Source organism: Schistocerca serialis, chromosome 3 (genome assembly GCF_023864345.2).
Source record: "Schistocerca serialis cubense isolate TAMUIC-IGC-003099 chromosome 3, iqSchSeri2.2, whole genome shotgun sequence".
Taxonomy (NCBI): Eukaryota; Metazoa; Arthropoda; class Insecta; order Orthoptera; family Acrididae; genus Schistocerca; species Schistocerca serialis.
Window position 1 is genome coordinate 600,861,762 of NC_064640.1, and position 21,241 is coordinate 600,883,002.

Genomic DNA, 21,241 nt, shown 5'->3' on the forward strand with positions numbered 1-21,241 from the left:
TGGTTTATTTTTAGATCTGAAGATGCTGATTGTTAAATGTGATAAAAACTGGTTGTAAAGTGGGACTATTTCCCACAGATATAATAAATATTTTTAAATGAAATTTCACTTATTGTGCACATATAGTACACTAGGAAGATTACACAATTAAATTTGTAAATAATCTGGGGTATATAACCCAGCAGATTGCGTCGAACTGAGAGCTCTGATGGCAGATTTAGGCACATCATTCCTGTCTACTTCAGCTCTAATTTAGATGGCGTTATGCCCATCTACTTTGTGCAGTTGTACGGAAATGCTAATCATTCGCATATTACAAGCTTGTGGTACATTTGACGCCAAGTTGACTCTTTTTGCTTGCCATTTTCTTGGTGTTGCAGTTTTAATGACGTGCAGTGTATATATTCTGTAGTGTGATCTCTTGGATCTCGTACTGTTTGTGTTGACAAGGATGTGTCTTGGCTTCAAGGAAGCAGTATATCTCGTATTTCTACGTAGTACTGTATGTTGTGTTCAGTCAAAGTACATGAAACTTACTGTACATTTTCGTATGTTGCTACTGTCAGACTAGATATTAAGTTTGCAGCAGAAATTTATTACTTAGAAAAGGAAGTTGTTCAGAATGTTGAAAAGAGCAGCAAGGAGAATTACAGCCTTGTATCACAATTCACACACACACACACACACACACACACACACACACACACACCTTCTCTCTTGACAGCTAACCATCTCCAATATTTCATTCTCCTGAACCTTCTAATGTTCTTATAAACTTTCCACTCAAGTTAAGTTAGTATTACAGGCAATCTGTATTACAGTTTGACACACTGGCATTTTGCAGCCATCTGTTGATAATCTAAATCACTCTTCACTTCCATCACAGTATCATCTGCCTGTGAGTTCCCGGAAGAATATACCATTCTCCCTTCATAGGTCTGTATTGTTTGGTCAAAGATCTTTGCCCCCCTCCCTCCTCTGTATCAGCATCTTTGATCTGAAGAAAGTAAGGAAGATGTGCAGGAAAACAGGAGATGAAGAAGTGTAAGAATAATGAAAGACAGTGTGAAAAAATGCAAAATATTTTAATTGTGATGCCTAATGCCTTAGCCTCTACTATTTATGTCAAAGAAAATGCTGATATTACTACAGTTTTTTTCCTCCCTCCCCCCCCCCCCTCCCTCCTCCCCATATTTTGCATTGTTCAAGCCCTTTTATGTTGACTGCAAACAATCATTACTGCCTCAAAATTGTTAAAAACAGTGAGATAATTTACTCTAAAAGTTATTACTTGATAATCAGATGAACATTATTTTCAAGAGACACAACAATATGGTTCATGCTCTATTCTTATAGTCAGTAATTATGCTCCATATGAAAACGTGCAGACATGAAATCACCAAATCTCCTCTGGTATAACAAGAGTGCCTCTCATACAGCCAGGAGAGCAGCGTGCTGACCCCGTGCCCCTCCGTACTGCATCCAAATGAAACCATGTGGCAGAGGATGACACAGTCGTCAGTTAGCATCACGCAGTCCTCTGGGGCTGTTCACAGTGTTTACTTTTAGTTATATAATCAATGTAGATTTATGAGATACAGACATTTTCAGGACATAGTTAATTCTCACCTGTCTTTTTTGTCAACATATACCTATTGGACCATTAGTGATTTCAGAGAGAATTATAGATAGGCTCCTTTTTTAGAGGAGATCATACTAAGTTATCTTATTTTTAATATTTATGTTACTTGAACATCATAATTGTACAATAATGTAATTTGCACAATTGCTACTTGTCCATTATTAATGTGTGTGTGTGTGTGTGGGGGGGGGGAGGGGGGGGGGGCATGTATGTGTGCAGTCAAATTTTGAAGGCTTAGGTTCATTTGAGCAACTGCCAGTGGGCTCTTGCTTGGAATGTGGTGTTTTTTTATTTGAGTAGCAAGAAGCAGCCAGAATATGCCAGGACAAATTTTTGTCGCTCTCAAGCTGCAAGTTCATGTGCATAGCTGTCTTGAGTGTAGTAGGGTTGTCTCCATGTGACCTGTGTACACATTTTTGTTATTTTTCTATTTTTACTTCGTGTACAGCTCTCACATCAAATGAAAACAAAATGGATTTCTATAACTGGAAGGTATCAAGTGAATTAATATACATTCACATAATCACGGAAGACTAAATAATACATTGTAGTTTCAGTTTTCTGATTTTATATTATTAGCAGGTCAAGCATTCATTGCCATGCAGAACATAGAAGTTATTTTTGTTGCTTTGCAAAGTTAGTTTGGCTTTTCTTAATGACCTAAAATAAACTTCTCTTTTCCGCTAAAATAGTCAATTTATTTGAAACAAAGTGCTTCTTTCCACACTGTTGGATAGTTCCAACTATTTGCTCAATTTCAAATGCACATGTTCATTTTCTTGTATGTATGACATTAACAGATCACTTATTATGCCATAATAAGGAATAAAATGTGAGAGAATACTCCAAGAAAGTTGTCATACTGAAAACCACACTGAAAAGCTTAATACCTGGTACTTCAGCGTGAATCTCGGCACATGAATGTGCACTTTTATCTGAATTATGCTTCTTAGTTTGGTTTACAAAATTCCAATGCTCTTTGAGTATTCTGATGTCTTGTCCTTTTTTATGGCATAATGTGAGATCTGTGAATGCTATACGTACAAACATGTGCAGTAAATGTTCACTTGAAGGTGACTAAACAGATGAATTTGGTCAGTAGCGTAGAATTAAATATTTTGTTTCAAATGTATTGACAGCTTCAGCAGAATAAATTGTTTCTTTTAAAAATCTGCATTCCATGAGCACATTGTTTTTTGATCATTAGACATGTTTTGACATCTGTCTGGTATCTTACCTAGGTTTCACATCATTTTCTTGTGTTCTTTACATCTTAAATTTTCAGAATGTCATTCTGAGGTAAATGCAGGGTGTATACGACCCAGGACAACTGGGGGATCTGGGGAAAAAATCGAGAATTTTATCATCCGGGAGAAAATCGGGAAAAACCCAGGAATATTTTAGAATTCCAGGAATTTTTCATTGTTTTAGTTTTCAGTTAAATTTTTGTAACTTTGATTGATAATAACCAATACTCTAACAAAGTATATTACTGTATCTCGCTACTGCAGAATAATACTGAAGCAATAAAACATGAGTGAGAGAGAAGAAAACAAAAATAAGACCTGAGTTGCAAAGGAAATGCGACCATGTACAACATCGAAACACAGTGCTCATACAAGCATCTGCCAACAGAAAAATGTGTCAAACACTTTAGAAAGACTGTGCAGTGCCTCATGACAACAGATTGCCTCCAATGAGCATGATATTACAACTGCCTAAATTAGATTAGTTTGAGCAGTTACGAGCGAGCTCATGCGCAGTTGAGTCGCATATAACTAGTACCTTCTCCCGCTTCTGGTTACAGAAATGTGGCAGTTAGCTGAATGAGCAATAGCAGCTAGCAGCCAGGTGCTAACTGGAAAAATTTTGCTGACGCGCCTAAGCTGGCAGATTCACGCATGCGTAACAGGCCCGGATCTAGGGGACAGGTGGCAAACTGGGGTATCTGCTCCGGGCGGCAAAATTTCAAGAGGGGGGGGGGGGGCACCAAATTCATATTCTTGACAAGAAAGACCGTGTTTCACAAAGCGCCTAGCATCTAGCGGATGTTGGTCTATTGATTTTTCATATGATTTTGAAACGTATCCCTGTAGGATTTTAACATTCTTGAACAAATTCTAAGTCATTTCTGAATGAATCAGAAGTTGATTTTTGAATGCTTGGATAGTGTACATGATGTGTCTGCCAGGGGAATCCCCGTCGCATCTAGCAATAAACTTTCCTGCAGACAAAAGTGGACTGGGCTACACGAGCTAAGTGGAACAAAGCTGAACGGGTGAATGCAGTCGCTGTTTATATGGTTGACTGGGATTGTGTTGTTATAATTACTAGCAAAATCCATAGGTTGAGACTACCAGAGAGGAAATATACAAGTAACGGGAATAAGAGGTAAGAAATATTATGTATTATCTTCTCAGTGTATCCAAGAAAATGAAATTTTACAGAAAAGTTTTGGCCAGAAGTATTCTTGTTCTTCCGGTTCCAAATAATCCCATCCAATATTAATTGGGAGTTTTTTTTTTTAAAAGAGGGGCAGGATGTCAAACCGGCTGACTGGGAGCAGGGCATTTTAATTTCCACTGTCTTTGAATATAGTTTGATGGCATCCATTACAAAATATTACACGTTTGAATTCCACAGAGCGAAATACAGTCACATGCAATAGAAAAATGCTGTGTGAAGAGGCGTGGCATTGCACTTTGGCATGCTGAAGACCAACTATCAAGTCTTACATTTCTTCAAACATGTGTGTTTTATGTGTTGGACTGTTCAGAAAGATGTGTGCTGCAATATGATCATTTTTTGAAAAGTCAATTTTTAAAATTTTTGGCATTCTATCTCAAACACTTGGCACGGGGTACGGAAATATCGTAGATCTGGGGCAAATGTGCAGATCAGTCTGAGTTGTAGTGGGGAGATGGTTAGTCTCCATGTGACCCGTGCTTACGTTTAGTGATTTTGGCGTTTCCTCTTTGTTTACTACTGTCACGTCAAATGAAAACAAAATGTACACTCCTGGAAATTGAAATAAGAACACCGTGAATTCATTGTCCCAGGAAGGGGAAACTTTATTGACACATTCCTGGGGTCAGATACATCACATGATCACACTGACAGAACCACAGGCACATAGACACAGGCAACAGAGCATGCACAATGTCGGCACTAGTACAGTGTATATCCGCCTTTCGCAGCAATGCAGGCTGCTATTCTCCCATGGAGACGATCGTAGAGATGCTGGATGTAGTCCTGTGGAACGGCTTGCCATGCCATTTCCACCTGGCGCCTCAGTTGGACCAGCGTTCGTGCTGGACGTGCAGACCGCGTGAGACGACGCTTCATCCAGTCCCAAACATGCTCAATGGGGGACAGATCCGGAGATCTTGCTGGCCAGGGTAGTTGACGTACACCTTCTAGAGCACGTTGGGTGGCACGGGATACATGCGGACGTGCATTGTCCTGTTGGAACAGCAAGTTCCCTTGCCGGTCTAGGAATGGTAGAACGATGGGTTCGATGACGGTTTGGATGTACCGTGCACTATTCAGTGTCCCCTCGATGATCACCAGTGGTATACGGCCAGTGTAGGAGATCGCTCCCCACACCATGATGGCGGGTGTTGGCCCTGTGTGCCTCGGTCGTATGCAGTCCTGATTGTGGCGCTCACCTGCACGGCGCCAAACACGCATACGACCATCATTGGCACCAAGGCCGAAGCGACTCTCATCGCTGAAGACGACACGTCTCCATTCGTCCCTCCATTCACGCCTGTCGCGGCACCACTGGAGGCGGGCTGCACGATGTTGGGGCGTGAGCGGAAGACGGCCTGACGGTGTGCGGGACCGTAGCCCAGTTTCATGGAGACGGTTGCGAATGCTCCTCGCCGATACCCCAAGAGCAACAGTGTCCCTAATTTGCTGGGAAGTGGCGGTGCGGTCCCCTACGGCACTGCGTAGGATCCTACGGTCTTGGCGTGCATCCGTGCGTCGCTGCGGTCCGGTCCCAGGTCGACGGGCACGTGCACCTTCCGCCGACCACTGGCGACAACATCGATGTACTGTGGAGACCTCACGCCCCACGTGTTGAGCAATTCGGCGGTACGTCCACCCGGCCTCCCGCATGCCCACTATACGCCCTCGCTCAAAGTCCGTCAACTGCACATACGGTTCACGTCCACGCTGTCGCGGCATGCTACCAGTGTTAAAGACTGCGATGGAGCTCCGTATGCCACGGCAAACTGGCTGACACTGACGGCGGCGGTGCACAAATGCTGCGCAGCTAGCGCCATTCGACGGCCAACACCGCGTTTCCTGGTGTGTCCGCTGTGCCGTGCGTGTGATCATTGCTTGTACAGCCCTCTCGCAGTGTCCGGAGCAAGTATGGTGGGTCTGACACACCGGTGTCAATGTGTTCTTTTTTCCATTTCCAGGAGTGTATTTCTGTAACCAGGAACTATCAAGTGAATTAAAATACATTCGCATAATTACAGAGGGCTAAAATTTGTTGTTAGTTTCAGACTATTTTATTTCCACCTTTCTGACAGTCAAGCAGAAAAATGAAGTTATTTTTGTCTGTTTGCTAAAGAAATTTGGCTTTTATTAATCTTTTTCCACTGCGGCAGTCAATTTATTTGAAAGGAAGTGTTTAATTCCACATTATTGGCTGTTTTTTAACTGTCGCTGAATTTCAAGCGCACGTTTTCATCTTCTAGCACGTTTGGCATTATGCCATAATAAAGACCCAAACATGAGATAGTACTGTACTGGTACTCCTAAAAAAATTTACATCCGAATCTGGACACGCCAATGTGCACTTTAGGATGAGTTATGCATTTTAGTATGGTTCACAAAATTTAGATGCTCTTGGAGTATCTTCTGATGTCTTGTTTCTTTTATGACATAATGTAAGATCTTTTAATTTTTTACACATACGAACAATCGGGCTTCCTGCATCATTGTAGCCGTGCATGCGCGGTGACGCCTGTTTCCTGTCGCTCTCTGGCAACTGCTGAAATGAACCTATTTCCAACAGGTTGCGAGAAAATATTGTGAATGATTGTTTGAAAAGCGTTACTTTCAAAGTAAATTTTCTTTTACGCAAGATGATCTATGTGCGGAGAATGTACAATGAATTTCTTAAATCACAGAGCATTTGACTCTCATTTAAAAAACAACTCTTTGAGGACGACTATTGAAAATAATTTTGAGCCCAGAAGATTAGACATTTATGTCGTCGTAAAAAAATTCACTGGCACATTTGTGTAATGTATCTTAAAGTGTAGCACGCGCAAAAAGGATCAACATTATATGTGAAAGCTTAACTTCTCATCCAGCTTATTAATCTTAGAGACTAATATATGAAAGCTTTTCTTTTCTTGTAGCAACACTATGCATATTAATTTAAACCATTAACGTTTCCTATTTGTATGTTCGCTACTTAACAGTGATGTTCCTATTGGCTGACTAAATCACGTGTCCTGTGCTCTGAATATCCGGCTGGCGAGATCATGTGACATGAGCTATGACTGGCTTACAAAAGTGCATCGCAATCTCGATTTCAACGCTTCAGAAAGTAACATGCGGTGTTTGGTGGAATTCGAATTTATACGTTCATAACATGAAAATATAGTGTACATGTTGCTGTACATCAGACATCTTTCCAAAACGTGTTTTTTCCCTGAATTTCATTTCCTAAAGTGCCGGGAAATTCTATGCCAGTGTATAAAACTATAACCACTCAAAGGATTGATAAGTTTTACAGTTTTGAGGAATAGTATACTGTCCCTTAATGCGGAAAATGTGTATTTTCACCCGGGTGAAAGTTTCTTTTTTACCGGGAAATCTGGGAAAAATCCGGGAATTTTTTTTTTTTCTTTTCCACGTATACACCCTGTAAATGATAAAGTTGCGGCGTACCTTGTTTTATCATTGTTGATATGTATGGTATGTTTTGTGAACAGTATTTTTATATCCTTATACACCTCATTTTTATCGTGGTTTCATTAATACAACCTAAAACAAGCATGAAAAAAACTGTAGACCACATGGTCTAAGAGCTATTTCAGTAGTGCTGCTGCTCTGCATATTTGACTGACACTAGACACTATGTATTTCGACTGGAAACTGTGTATTTTCCTGAGCTTTAATATCTAAGAACAAGAATTATGAGTGATTCTGTACATAACGCAGCATGAGATCAGAGACTATTGACACTGTACTCTGTCTGGACTAATAACATAATACATGTTGTGGTTGTTCTCTCCATCTAGCTCTGACGTTGTCACTCAGAAAAGAGCAATGAACAATACAAAGCCAACAGAAATGTAAAACACCTCTTTTTCCATTATTCACTTTTTTCATTTCATACTCTACATATTGAGATCATCTAAGTCTGTTGGAAGTAACAGCAAAAAATTAAATGCCCATGCACAAAGTGCAAGACATAAAATGAATCACTATGTTTATACAACAGAAATCCCGACTTCATAAAAATAGCCAGCCCTCTTCACCAGGGAATTCAAACACAAAACTAGCCAACACAAATAAAATACAAAGTATTTTTCTTGTTGTTTAGAGAGAATCTTAAATGTGTATTGCTTTTCATACAGTAAAATTGCTGCATCAGGAATGACGTTTTAACTAATTCTTATTTACTACTAAATCACACATTCTGCCAACAGTATTCCCATGTTCCTGCAAAATTATATTGTATGATACAATGCCGGAGATGTGACATCATATACACTGAGATGCATAAAGCAAATCTCAGGACAAAATTCACTAAGAGATACAGGTGACTAATGAGTACAGATATGTTAAATATATGACACATATGCATAAGCAAGCAAAGCCTCAGGTAAAAAATTTCCTTATAAACCCCTGTATCAATTTCATCCAAACTAAGTACACATACACCAATGAGCCAAAACATTATGACCTCCACGATTACTAGCTTGTTTGTTTGTTTTTGGAATATAATACACCACTGATTCTGAGTATCAAGGGTCGAACAGTTTGTTTTTAGGTTTGTGGAGGTATGTTGCATTAGATGTCTATGCACAGGTCATGTAATTCGCGTATATAATGGGCTGCTGATTTGCGTATGCGGTGATGGCACCCAATAGCAACCCAGATTGTTTCCATAAGATTTGCATCAGGCAAATTTGGTTGCCGAGACATTAACGTGAGTTCACTATAAAGCTCCTCAAACCACTGTAGCATGGTTCTGGCTCTGAGACTCTGACAATTGAACTACTGAAAGATGACATCGCCGTCGGGGAAAACATCACGCACAAAGTGATGTAGGTGGTTTGGAGCTCTGGGCATGTATTCGATTACTATCCCAGGCCACATGCTAGCGCAAGAGAATATCTCTCACAACAGAATACTGTTCCCAAAAGCCTGCGTCCGAGTCACACTTCACATTTCAAGCCACCTTCCACCGCAATGACATCGTTTGTGGAGACGACCATTGACCTAGGATAGCTAAAATGTTAATCACCCAAAGAGCCGACACATTTCCATTGGTCGACAGTCGAATCCCAATGGTCTCATGCCCACTGCAATTGTAATTAATGATGTAGTTGGGGCAACATGTGAACACACAGGGATGGTCTATTTTGGAGCTCTATGTTCAACAATATACAGTGAATGTTGTGTTCTGAAACACTTGTGCGTGCACCAGCATTGTGCTCTTTTAGCAAAAATGCCACAGATTACCATCTATCCTACTTTACAGAGCAGACAAGCCTCTGAACCCTACATTCTGTGAAGAATTGTGGATGTCCAATCTTTGAGCACCTAGTGTTAGTTTACTGTCCTTCTATCTCTTTCCGTAGATACTCACGACAGTAGCATATGAACATTCGACCAGCATCACTGTTTTCGAGATACTCATTCACAGGCTCTGCATAACAATAATCTGTCTTTGTCAAAGTTGCATATCTCAATGGATTTCCCAATTTGCAGCACATATCCCATTCATATCTGCTCCACTTACATACTTTTGTTACAGCATTATGTGCCTGCAATGCTACTAGGTGGCATCCAATATTGTGGTGGGCAGTGGTCATAATGTTTTGGCTTATTAGTGTACTACTCACTATCTGGAAAGAAATGCTGTGGGGGTAAGAACCAGCAACCTACTATTGGGACAGAGAGAGAAGGGGAGAGGAAGAGAGAGGCAGATGGAGAGGGGGAAGGAAGAGATAAACAGGTGGAGAGGGAGAAGGAACAGGTGGACAGAGAAAGGAGGTACGAGGAAATGGCTAGATTGAGTGGTGGAAGGAGGAGATCGACACGGGGGAGGGGGAGGCGGAGGTGGATAAGGACGACGGAGGAGGAGGAGGAGGAGATAGACAGGGGGATCGGGGAGAAGAGGAAATGGATTAATAGAATTGGAATAAATACATACCCAGGCACTGTCAGTATTCAGCTAGTGTAAAATAAGAGAGGTAAGCAATTGTGCAAAATCTTTGCGTACATGCTTTGTGGGTGGGTGGGGGGGGGGGGGGGGGGGAGCTAGGAAAAGGGGATAAGGGATGCGGGAATGTAAAATGGGAACTACATATTTTGTTGCTTGATATCACTGTGTGCAATTGCCAGTTTTTGTTGGCATGATGTATATATGCATTTTCATCACATTATGCACTATGCCATTGTGTCATTTATCGCTGTACCTTTCACATCATACCACACTTAATGTTTACATCTCCGAAAACCATTTGGGGAACTAAAAGAGAAATAACAGTACAGGTAACACTGTTCTATTCTGATAAACAGTGTGCTTGTTTCAAGTGATTTCTGGAAGTATTTTATGACTATTATGTAAATGCAGGCACAAAAATCCCAATGCACGAGATTAAAAAAGTTGCTTGATTCAGAATCGTAAACAGAAACAGATTGAAGGTAGCACATTAATACATGGAAATTGCATTTCCTATTTTTAACTACCTCAATTTACACAAAAAAACCATGTCCTTTTGTAGACCTTTGAGGCATTATTGTATCTAAACTTGGCATTTACTTAGTATGCAAATTGTAATACATTAACTGCCAAATTTGGTTGTTCAGTTTTGGAAGTAGCTCTCTGGCAACTGCTCAAATAAATTTAATATTTAGGAACAGTCAAATGAAAATGAGACAGATGGAAAAATGTAATTAAACTGTTTACAATTTCAAAGGTAATCACCATAACTGTTAATATACTCATCCCAGTGTGAGACAAAATGATCAATGCCTTAATGGAAAAATTTTTGTGGTTGCCTTCGGAACCGTCATTGTACTGGATGTGCACCTCTTCATCCTAAGCTAATTGATGGCCACAAATGTCATTCTTCAGGACTCCTAAAATACGTAAATCACATAGGGAGAGATTGGGACTGTATGGAGGATGTGTCCATGTGGACATTTTGCAAAAATTTGAGTGCACTGTTGTTGTTGTTGTTGTGGTCTTCAGTCCTGAGACTGGTTTGATGCAGCTCTCCATGCTACTCTATCCTGTGCAAGCTTTTTCATCTCCCAGTACCTACTGCAACCTACATCCTTCTGAATCTGCTTAGTGTATTCATCTCTTGGTCTCCCTCTACGATTTTTACCCTCCACGCTGCCCTCCAATACTAAATTGGTGATCCCTTGATGCCTCAGAACATGTCCTACCAACCGATCCCTTCTTCTGGTCAAGTTGTGCCACAAACTTCTCTTCTCCCCAATCCTATTCAATACTTCCTCATTAGTTATGTGATCTACCCATCTAATCTTCAGCATTCTTCTGTAGCACCACATTTCAAAAGCTTCTATTCTCTTCTTGTCCAAACTATTTATCGTCCATGTTTCACTTCCATACATGGCTACACTCCATACGAATACTTTCAGAAATGACTTCCTGACACTTAAATCAATACTGGATGTTAACAAATTTCTCTTCTTCAGAAACGCTTTCCTTGCCATTGCCAGCCTACATTTTATATCCTCTCTACTTCGACCATCATCAGTTATTTTGCTCCCCAAATAGCAAAACTCCTTTACTACTTTAAGTGCCTCATTTCCTAATCTAATTTCCTCAGCATCACCCGACTTAATTAGACTACATTCCATTATCCTTGTTTTGCTTTTGTTGATGTTCATCTTATATCCTCCTTTCAAGACACTGTCCATTCCATTCAACTGCTCTTCCAAGTCCTTTGCTGTCTCTGACAGAATTACAATGTCATCGGCGAACCTCAAAGTTTTTATTTCTTCTCCATGAATTTTAATACCTACTCCGAATTTTTCTTTTGTTTCCTTTACTGCTTGCTCAATATACACATTGAACAACATCGGGGAGAGGCTACAACCCTGTCTTACTCCCTTCCCAACCACTGCTTCCCTTTCATGTCCCTCGAATCTTATAACTGCCATCTGGTTTCTGTACAAATTGTAAATAGTCTTTCGCTCCCTGTATTTTACCCCTGCCACCTTTAGAATTTGAAAGAGAGTATTCCAGTCAACATTGTCAAAAGCTTTCTCTAAGTCTACAAATGCTAGAAACGTAGGTTTGCCTTTCCTTAATCTTTCTTCTAAGATAAGTCGTAAGGTCAGTATTGCCTCACGTGTTCCAGTGTTTCTACGGAATCCAAACTGATCTTCCTTGAGGTTGGCTTCTACTAGTTTTTCCATTCGTCTGTAAAGAATTCGTGTTAGTATTTTGCAGCTGTGACTTATTAAGCTGATAGTTCGGTAATTTTCACATCTGTCAACACCTGCTTTCTTTGGGATTGGAATTATTATATTCTTCTTGAAGTCTGAGGGTATTTCGCCTGTTTCATACATCTTGCTCACCAGATGGTAGAGTTTTGTCAGGACTGGCTCTCCCACGGCCGTCAGTAGTTCCAATGGAATATTGTCTACTCCGGGGGCCTTGTTTCGACTCAGGTCTTTCAGTGCTCTGTCAAACTCTTCACGCAGTATCATATCTCCCATTTCATCTTCATCTACATCCTCTTCCATTTCCATAATATTGTCCTCAAGTACATCGCCCTTGTATAGACCCTCTATATACTCCTTCCACCTTTCTGCTTTCCCTTCTTTGCTTAGAACTGGGTTTCCATCTGAGCTCTTGATATTCATACAAGTCGTTCTCTTATCTCCAAAGGTCTCTCTAATTTTCCTGTAGGCGGTATCTATCTTACCCCTAGTGAGATAGGCCTCTACATCCTTACATTTGTCCTCTAGCCATCCCTGCTTAGCCATTTTGCACTTCCTGTCGATCTCATTTTTGAGACGTTTGTATTCCTTTTTGCCTGTTTCACTTACTGCATTTTTATATTTTCTCCTTTCATCAATTAAATTCAATATTTCTTCTGTTACCCAAGGATGCACTATAGAGTCTAAATACCCAGGAATGTTGATGGATGGCACCATTCTGCTGCCGGATAAGGTCTGCTCACATGTTGCCAGGGTTTCTAGGAAGCTCGTAGACATCCGCCTTACAGTCCACATCTCCCTGTGTGATTTCCATATTTTTGAAGCTCTGAAAAGAGGCATTCGTGGCCATCGATTTGCTTTGGGCTGAGGGGTACACATGCCTTGGTACAATCATGGTTCTGTAGTTAACCACAAACATTTTTGCATGAAGACCCTGACCGTTTTGTCTCACTGTGGTATAAACATCTTGACTGGTTTTCACTTGACTTGACTTGACTTGCAGGAAAGATCATGTGTGTCATCCATGTCGTAGAAGTTGGCTGTAGTAATGGTGTAGCTCCATTCTTAATACCTGTAAGCTTGTAAATGCACCACTCTAATTATGTGTTTGTGTGTTGACTGTTAATCCAATTTGTGTTTTACCTATGCAGTGAACTAAGTGTGACAATTTAAATGGCCAGGTAATGTAGTATCGAAGTTCTATTTGAGTTTGTTTGTTGTGCAGTATCCGTCGACAAAATTTAAGGAAAATGGGAAGTTATTTTGTTCACTCTTCGTCAGTTTTTCTTCCACTCACTAAGTTTGTAAGTGTTGGCATCCATATCTAAATTACTAAAAGTCTGATTCTAGTGGTTTTAATATTAAGTTAATTGAAAACCAAAATAATTTCCACCAGTGTGTGATGATGTGAAGGACCTCGTTCAGTGTACAAGAGAAAACACTGGGTTTCCTGACAACTCAGTTTATTGTTGCTAATGAAATTCCCTGTTTGTAAGTGAAGACTTTCATACCTGTTGCTGTGAGAGAAGCACTACTAACAGATAGCAGAGTTATACAGTTTTTATCAGTAAGATTATATTTATTGAGAAGTATTTGATGTACTGCAATTGAGTCTCTCTCTCTCTCTCTCTCTCTCTCTCTCTCTCTCTCTCTCTCACACACACACACACACACACACACACACACACACAAAGGCATAATAGTTGGTTTGTACAGAGGGACCTGCCAGGATCTACAGACGAAATTTACGTTATCCAAATTTTAATGCTGAAAACTTGCAGAAAGTTCTCATCAGCAACAACTATTTAATTTCTAGAAGTTTGAGTTTTAGAGATAAAGCAATGTTTGAAATTGTTTGCTGTATTCTGGAGGAAGGCTCTGATTTGATATAACTGCTGCAAAAGTGAAAATTTTTGAAGTAACAGCTAGGAAAATATTAAAGTTTTCAGATGTCATAAGAGTAGCATACATGCATATACTATTTACAAATCACCGGTTTTTTTTTTTTTTTTTTTTTTTTTTTTTTTTTTTTACTCAACAGTAGAGAATAATTGGAAAGGCAGGGAAATTTAGGAAAAAATTTATCTTTGGAGATTAGCTTTTAAAATAACACTGATCAGTTACATTCCTTCCACTGCATAAAAAATGGTGTCAGTGCCCCCATATAATTCCAGTGATTTCTTTGTGAAATGCAGTTTCTGACTTATTGCTTTTGTTCTTTTTTTATATCTTTGCTCTGTTGCAATGTTATAATCTGCCCAACAACATTACTTCTCACTTAAACTATTGCAGTTTACACCATATTTAAAACTGTGTCACTAGAATGTTAATTGCCTAATATTTGTACCCATTGTTGTGAAAACAACAAAATTCATATTCTTGAGGAAAATAAAACCTTGTTTCACAGAGCGCCGACCATCTAGCACACGTTGGTCTATCGATTATTCAGATGATTTTGAAATGCATCCCTATTGGTTTTTGAACATTTTTAAACACATTCTGATTTCCGAATGAATCATAAGTTGGTATTTGAATCCGTGCATAGTGTATGCGATGTGTCTGCCAGGGTAATCCACTTACAAATAAACTTTCCTGCAGACTAAAGGGGACGGGGCTATTTGAGCTGAGCGGAATAAAGCCGAACGGGTGAATGCCAACTGCTGTTTGTTTATGTGATTGATTGTGAATGATCAGCATTGTTATAATTTCTAGCAAAGTCCATAGATTCATACTACCAGTGTGGAAATAAATGACTAACAGGAATAACATTTAAGAAAGATTGCATATTATCTTCCCGATATATCCAAGAGAATGAAATTTTGACAGAAAATTTTTGGCCAGATCGCTACACTAGAAAGGGCAAGTTGTACAGTCCCCGGCTAGCAGCCACTTGAATTCTATTCAGGTAGTAGTGTGGAAAACACGTTGTACGAACACGTAATAACGCCTAACCAGAGAATAATCGCTGGATAACTAAATCGGTGATTCTGACAGGGTTAATAGAGTTAACTGGAGAATGAGTTTTGTCAGTGGTAGGAATAGTTACAGAATTAGTGATGGGAAGATTGTTAGAATGAGGAAGGAGAAGAAACGGGGACATCACACAAATTATGGAAGAATATGATGATTCCAAATTTATACAAAAATTTCACACTACTACTTTATGATCTCATGCTTGAGAAACTGGAGCATATGAATGAAATGTGAAACTGTTTCCGAACATAAAGCTTTTTGCTTGTAGTAGGCCAAATAGGCATTTCATGTTGGTACTTCGCGAATTGTATTCTGTCGTATTATAAAAATGACCATTATTACCAAAACAGTCTCACTTACTTGGTGTGTGTTACAATTACTGCAATATTAGAAAGGCCTATTTTCTTTTATCTAGTAGACAGTGACAAAATAGACGCAATCAGATCGAGAAACCACACCAGTCTTGGGTACTATTTGTATTGACAGCTTTTTCAGTATTAGATGACGACACTTCAATTTTTCATGTAGCAAAACGTTTGACAAATTTTGATGACGTAATAGGTTCTTTTGCAGAAAGGAAAGCACGCCATGTAAAGCTGTTGCAAGATTAGACAGAAAAAAATACTAGGAGCTAAGGACTGAATAAATGTGTATTGCTTGTCTCTTGTGTATACTGCTTTTATGTATCCCATATTTAATTTTATGCCACACAGAACAGCAAGCTATGAGCTAATAGGCAATAAAGAGTCCAAAATTTCTGAAGAGTTCTTTTTCTTCCGGTTTCAATTCCGTCCAGTATTATTTGTGAGGTGTGGTGTTTTTTTTTTTTTTAAAAAAAAAAAAGAGAGAGGGGCTGGATGTCAAACTGCTGGCCGACTGGGATCACGGGAGGCACCACAGGACCTCCCCCCCCCCCCCCCCCCCCCCTCTCTCTCTCTCTCTCTCTCTCTCTCTCTCTCTCTCTCTCTCTCTCTCTCCTCTCTCTCTCTCTCTCTCTCCCCCCCCCCTTCTTCTTCTCTTTTTTTTTTTTTATGTTCTGTCTCGAACGCTCTAGGAAAGTGGGCGGAGGGAGGGACGCCACCATCTAGTATTGCCCTGGTTCGAAATATCTTAGATCCAGGGCTGTTGTGCAGAGCAGTCTTAGTTATGGTGGGAGGGGGGAGGGGAGTCTCCACGTGATCTGTGTTTCCATTTAGTGATTTTGCTGTTTCCTCTTCGTTTACTGCTCTCACGTCAAATGAAAAAAAGTGATTTCTGTGGCTGGGAGCTAAAATATGTTATAGGTTTCAGATTTTATGTTATTTCCACCTTTCTGATAGTTGAGAATTAATCGCCTTGAGAACAACGAAGTTATTTTTGTCGCTTTGCTAAATAAATTCAGCTTTTATTTATCTCTTTCGCTGAGGCAGCCAATTTATTTGAAACGAAGTGTTAATTTTGACACTATTGGCTGCATTTCACGCACATGTTTTCATCTTCTAGCTCGTACGGCATTGTGCCATAATGCCATAATAAAGAACCAAACATGAGATAATACAGTACTGGTACTGTATATAAAATTTACATCCCGAAAACCACACTGAAAAACTTAATATCATGTCGAGGTCTACTTCGTTGGGAATCGGGATATACAAATGTGCACTTTAAGGCGACTTATTCATTTCAGTATGGTTAACGAAATTCCGACGCTCTTGGAGTATCCTCTGATGTCTTGTTTCTTTTATGACATAATTTAAGATCTTTTAATGTTTTAAACACACGGGCTTCCTACGTCATCGTATCTGCATAAGCACGGTGACGCCTCTTATCTGGTGCTCTCTGGCAACTGCTGGAATAAATCTATTTCTAACTGATTGTAGGAAAATGTTGTGAATTGTGGTTTGAAAAGCATTGTTTTCAAAGTAAATTTCCTTTTATGCTAGATGAACTATGTGCGAGAATGTACGATGAATTTCTTAAATCACAGAGCGTTTGACTCTCATTTAAAAATCAACTCTTTGATGACAACCCATTCGGAAGAGTTTCGAGCCCAAAAGAACAGATTTATGTTGGTATTAAACATTTTACTGGCTCATTTGTGTGATGTACCTTAAAGTGTAGAACGCGCAAAAAAGATCAACATTATATGTGAAAGCTTAGCTTCCCTTGTAGCAACACTATCTATATTAATTTGAACCATTAACTTTTCCTGTTCATTTGTTCACACTACTTAACAGTGATATTGCTATTGGCTGACTACATCACCTGTCCTATGCTCTGAATATCCGCTATTACTGGCTGGCGAGATCACGTGACATGAGCTATAACTGGCTTAAAAAGCGCATCACAATCTTGATTTCAATGCTTCGGAAAGTAACATGCGGTGTTCGGTGGAATGCGAATTTATACTTTTGTAATATGAAAATATGCAGCGTACATGTTGCTGCACATCAAAGTACATTCCAAAACATGTTTTTTCCTTCTGTGTTTCGTTTTCTAAAGTGCCAGAAAATTCTAAGCCGCTGTATGAAACCATAATCATTCAAATGTTGGACAAATTTTACAGTTCTGAGGGAAAGTATACTGTCACTTAACATGGAAAAAGTGTATCTTCACCCGGGAGAAAGTGCATGTTTAACCGGGAGATCCAGGAAAAATCCAGGAATTGTATTTCTTGTCCACATATACACTCTGATTCAGTTTATGTGCTTTGTACTAAAATTTGATTTCTATGTAAGTATGATACTATTTGAAATTTCAGTATATTGTATTGGTATGTTTATTCAGGGTATAGCAACATGATTTTATCAACATATCCTTAAAAATCTTCTTTCTATTTCCCTTTAATTTGTATTAATAGTAACACCATGTTGGGTAGTGTGATATACAGGGTGTTAAAGAGGAATAGTTAATATTTCAGGTGGTGGTATGCAGGGTGGGCAGAAACAGTCTGAAAAGCTTAAAAGGGTGTTCAGAATAGGTTGTGCTGAGAAATAATTGTTAAGAAGAAATTCAATACATTGAGCTGTTTCCAATTTCATTGTCAAGGAAGTTGTCGGTTCATCATACACACAAATTCAAGAGCCTTCCAAATACAGTCTGTGTCAGTTGTTCTCATAGAATAGATAATAGTGTAAGAGGCTACTCAGCTGTTCACTTGGGTACAGTCCTTACTACCACCCCACGCTCAGTTTTTATATCACTCTCTTCTCTGCTTAGGAAACTAAATGAAGAACACATTTGGCAACACTGTATCTGGCAGGCTGCCTGAATTTGCACATGTAACAACCTGTTTGGCTAACTTCAGTGCTAGGTAAATTGGAAGTGGTGTAATGTATAAATTTTTTCTTCTCAGTTCAACCTACCCTGCAACACCCTACAATCTTTCCTGACTGTTCTATAATACTTCAAATAAAATATTATGTACAACATGTCCAATTCTTATTGATTAGACAGATAAAACTTGTAGAATGTAATCCAATACTCACAGAAGATGTTAAGCTAAGGCAAATGAAAATTTCAAAGTTGATTTTCATAAATTCCGCCTCTGGCTTCAGTGCATTTTCAAATTCTCATGAAAACACCACAAGCAACTTTTCTCAGGTTGTCCTGAGTTCTTTTTTTAGGGCAATACTATTCATAATCCAATAAATCAATTTCTCTCTTGTATACACATTTTCTTTGTAGACTTTGCCTTTCAACAATCCCCACAGCCAACAATCTAAAGGTGGTAAGGTCTGGGAATTGTGGTGACTAAGAACCATGACCATTTCTGCAATCCATTTTCTGGGAAATATTAGGTTTAGATAGTGCGTCATTGACAACTAGAATGTGCAGGAGCCCTGTAATGTCGGAAGAACATAACAATCATTGTAGCTAAAGAAACCTCTTCCAATAATGCTGGAAGCTCATTTTCAAAAAAGTCTAGGTAACTGGGGCTCTATTAGATAATGAGATAATGCAACAGGCCCAATCAACTAATTGTCAACCATATGACACCACACATTTACACAGAAGTATTCTTGAAAACTTGTCCTTTCGAAGGCACCAACTCGGTATTGAAACCTCTGTGAATGATAGAGATAGTGGCATGCATATGTAATGTTAGCCACAGTCCTGTTGTGGAACACCAATATACGTAGAAATTCTGTGTCTTTTTGAAAGATACATTCTATCACCTGAGTAATGTGTTCTGCTTCAGCTGCACATTGTTCATTTGCATGCTTAGAAGAAATATGACTGCTAGGAACTGAGTCAGTCTCGTGAAACTAGAAATAAACCCTCTTAAGTCGGGTACTTTGTGGTTAGGAAGTCATATATAGTTACTCCAGGTAGCAGTAGCAGGATTTCCATTACAAAACCTGTACACAAATACCATACAGCATACTCACCATTGGTAAATATGTGCAACATGCTTAATCAATATAAATTGGCCAACAAATCACAATAATAATCACATTGAACAAAGCCAGTTATGTAAACCTAAACATGGCTTCAAAATAAAAATGAGAGTTGATAAACACAAATCAATTGGAATACTGACATGTAAAATCAAAACTTATCTCTGTAACCAATAAAAATTGGACACACATTATGTAGAATATATTATTTGGATTAGTCTATAATACCATTTCCTAAAATGTACTATTCCTCCTTCAACGCCTAGTATTTCTTGGAAATTCCTGCTGTCCTTCAGGGCTGTGGGTGGTGCAGCCTTATGTTTATCAGCTGGGTAGATGTAGTGTATGAAAAGGAAACAAATTACCAGTGCATCTCTCACCTTCACTTTTTCACCAGAGCACAGAACAGAGAGTCAACGTAGTATGATAACTCTACCTAGAGTACATGAAATTTGCCAAACCATGGCTGGTGGTAAGGAATTCCTGCAGGAAGTCATTTTCCTGCATAGGCCATTTTGATTTGTAATAACTACTTCATTTCACTATTTAAAAATTAGTTAATTTGTCCCCTTGGGTCTTTTCAACATACATATCAGTAAAAGAATTTTAAATGCATATAGCACACACATCTGTGTGAAGGAAGCAACATGTGATGGCCTCCTTAATAAGCGTTTAGTACAGCCACAGTAGTTACAGGCACAATCACATGAAATCCATTTATAAACAGAAAGAAACATGACTCTTATGTGGGTTTTGTCACTGTGCCAGCAGACAACAAATGAAAATACATTAGTGTAACTATTTAAAATGGAAATGCAACAACATAATCAGCATCTTAAGATTTTTCTTTCTTTTTACATATGAGTTTAACATCCATGATAGTTGTGCCTGTAACTACTATGGCTTTGTGAAACCATTACTAGGAACATCATCACATAATGCTTAATTTACAAATAAAGTCTCTATTTTATTGAGGCTAATGAAAGAGACAGTCACTTGTTCCTTTCTCTACTTATCATGGATGTCTGTATATAAAAAGAGGGGGGAAACTGAGTGCATAGAAGAGTTGTTTCTTCAGTAATGTATGTTTCTGATACCCTCATAACAAAGCAATAGAAGACTTCACTGTGCCATAACCAAAACATTGTATTTTATGTCGTACAGAAACCAAACCATGTGTGGTGTGCAGAGGTAATCAGTGAATTTAAATTTGATATGTAAATGTCATAACACAAAGTTTCTTCTTCATAAAACAAGGACCTTGAACTATCCTTGGAAGTGATACATTAGCATCTTGCAATAAATGTATAAGTCATTTAGTATGTGATATTTGTGTTTGATGGAGGTGTTAATCTGATAATAGTTAGAAACTTTCTGACAAAATTAAAACTGTATGGGGGATCAGGATTTGAACGCAGAACTCTGTCTCTTCATAGGCAATGCTCATATTAATTGACCCAGTTGACAGTTCCTCAAAGCCCAACTCGTAGCTTCAATCTACCAGCATCTCTCCTTAGCCGAGGAAGATATGCAGCAGAACTTCTGTGGAGTTTGGAAGAGTGAT

General features: G+C 39.1%; 1 protein-coding gene across 1 annotated transcript in view; it reads left to right on the forward strand.

Moving 5' to 3' along the window:
• LOC126471033 (uncharacterized) overlaps positions 1-21,241 on the forward strand; it is a 208,419-nt gene that overhangs the window by 149,706 nt on the left and 37,472 nt on the right.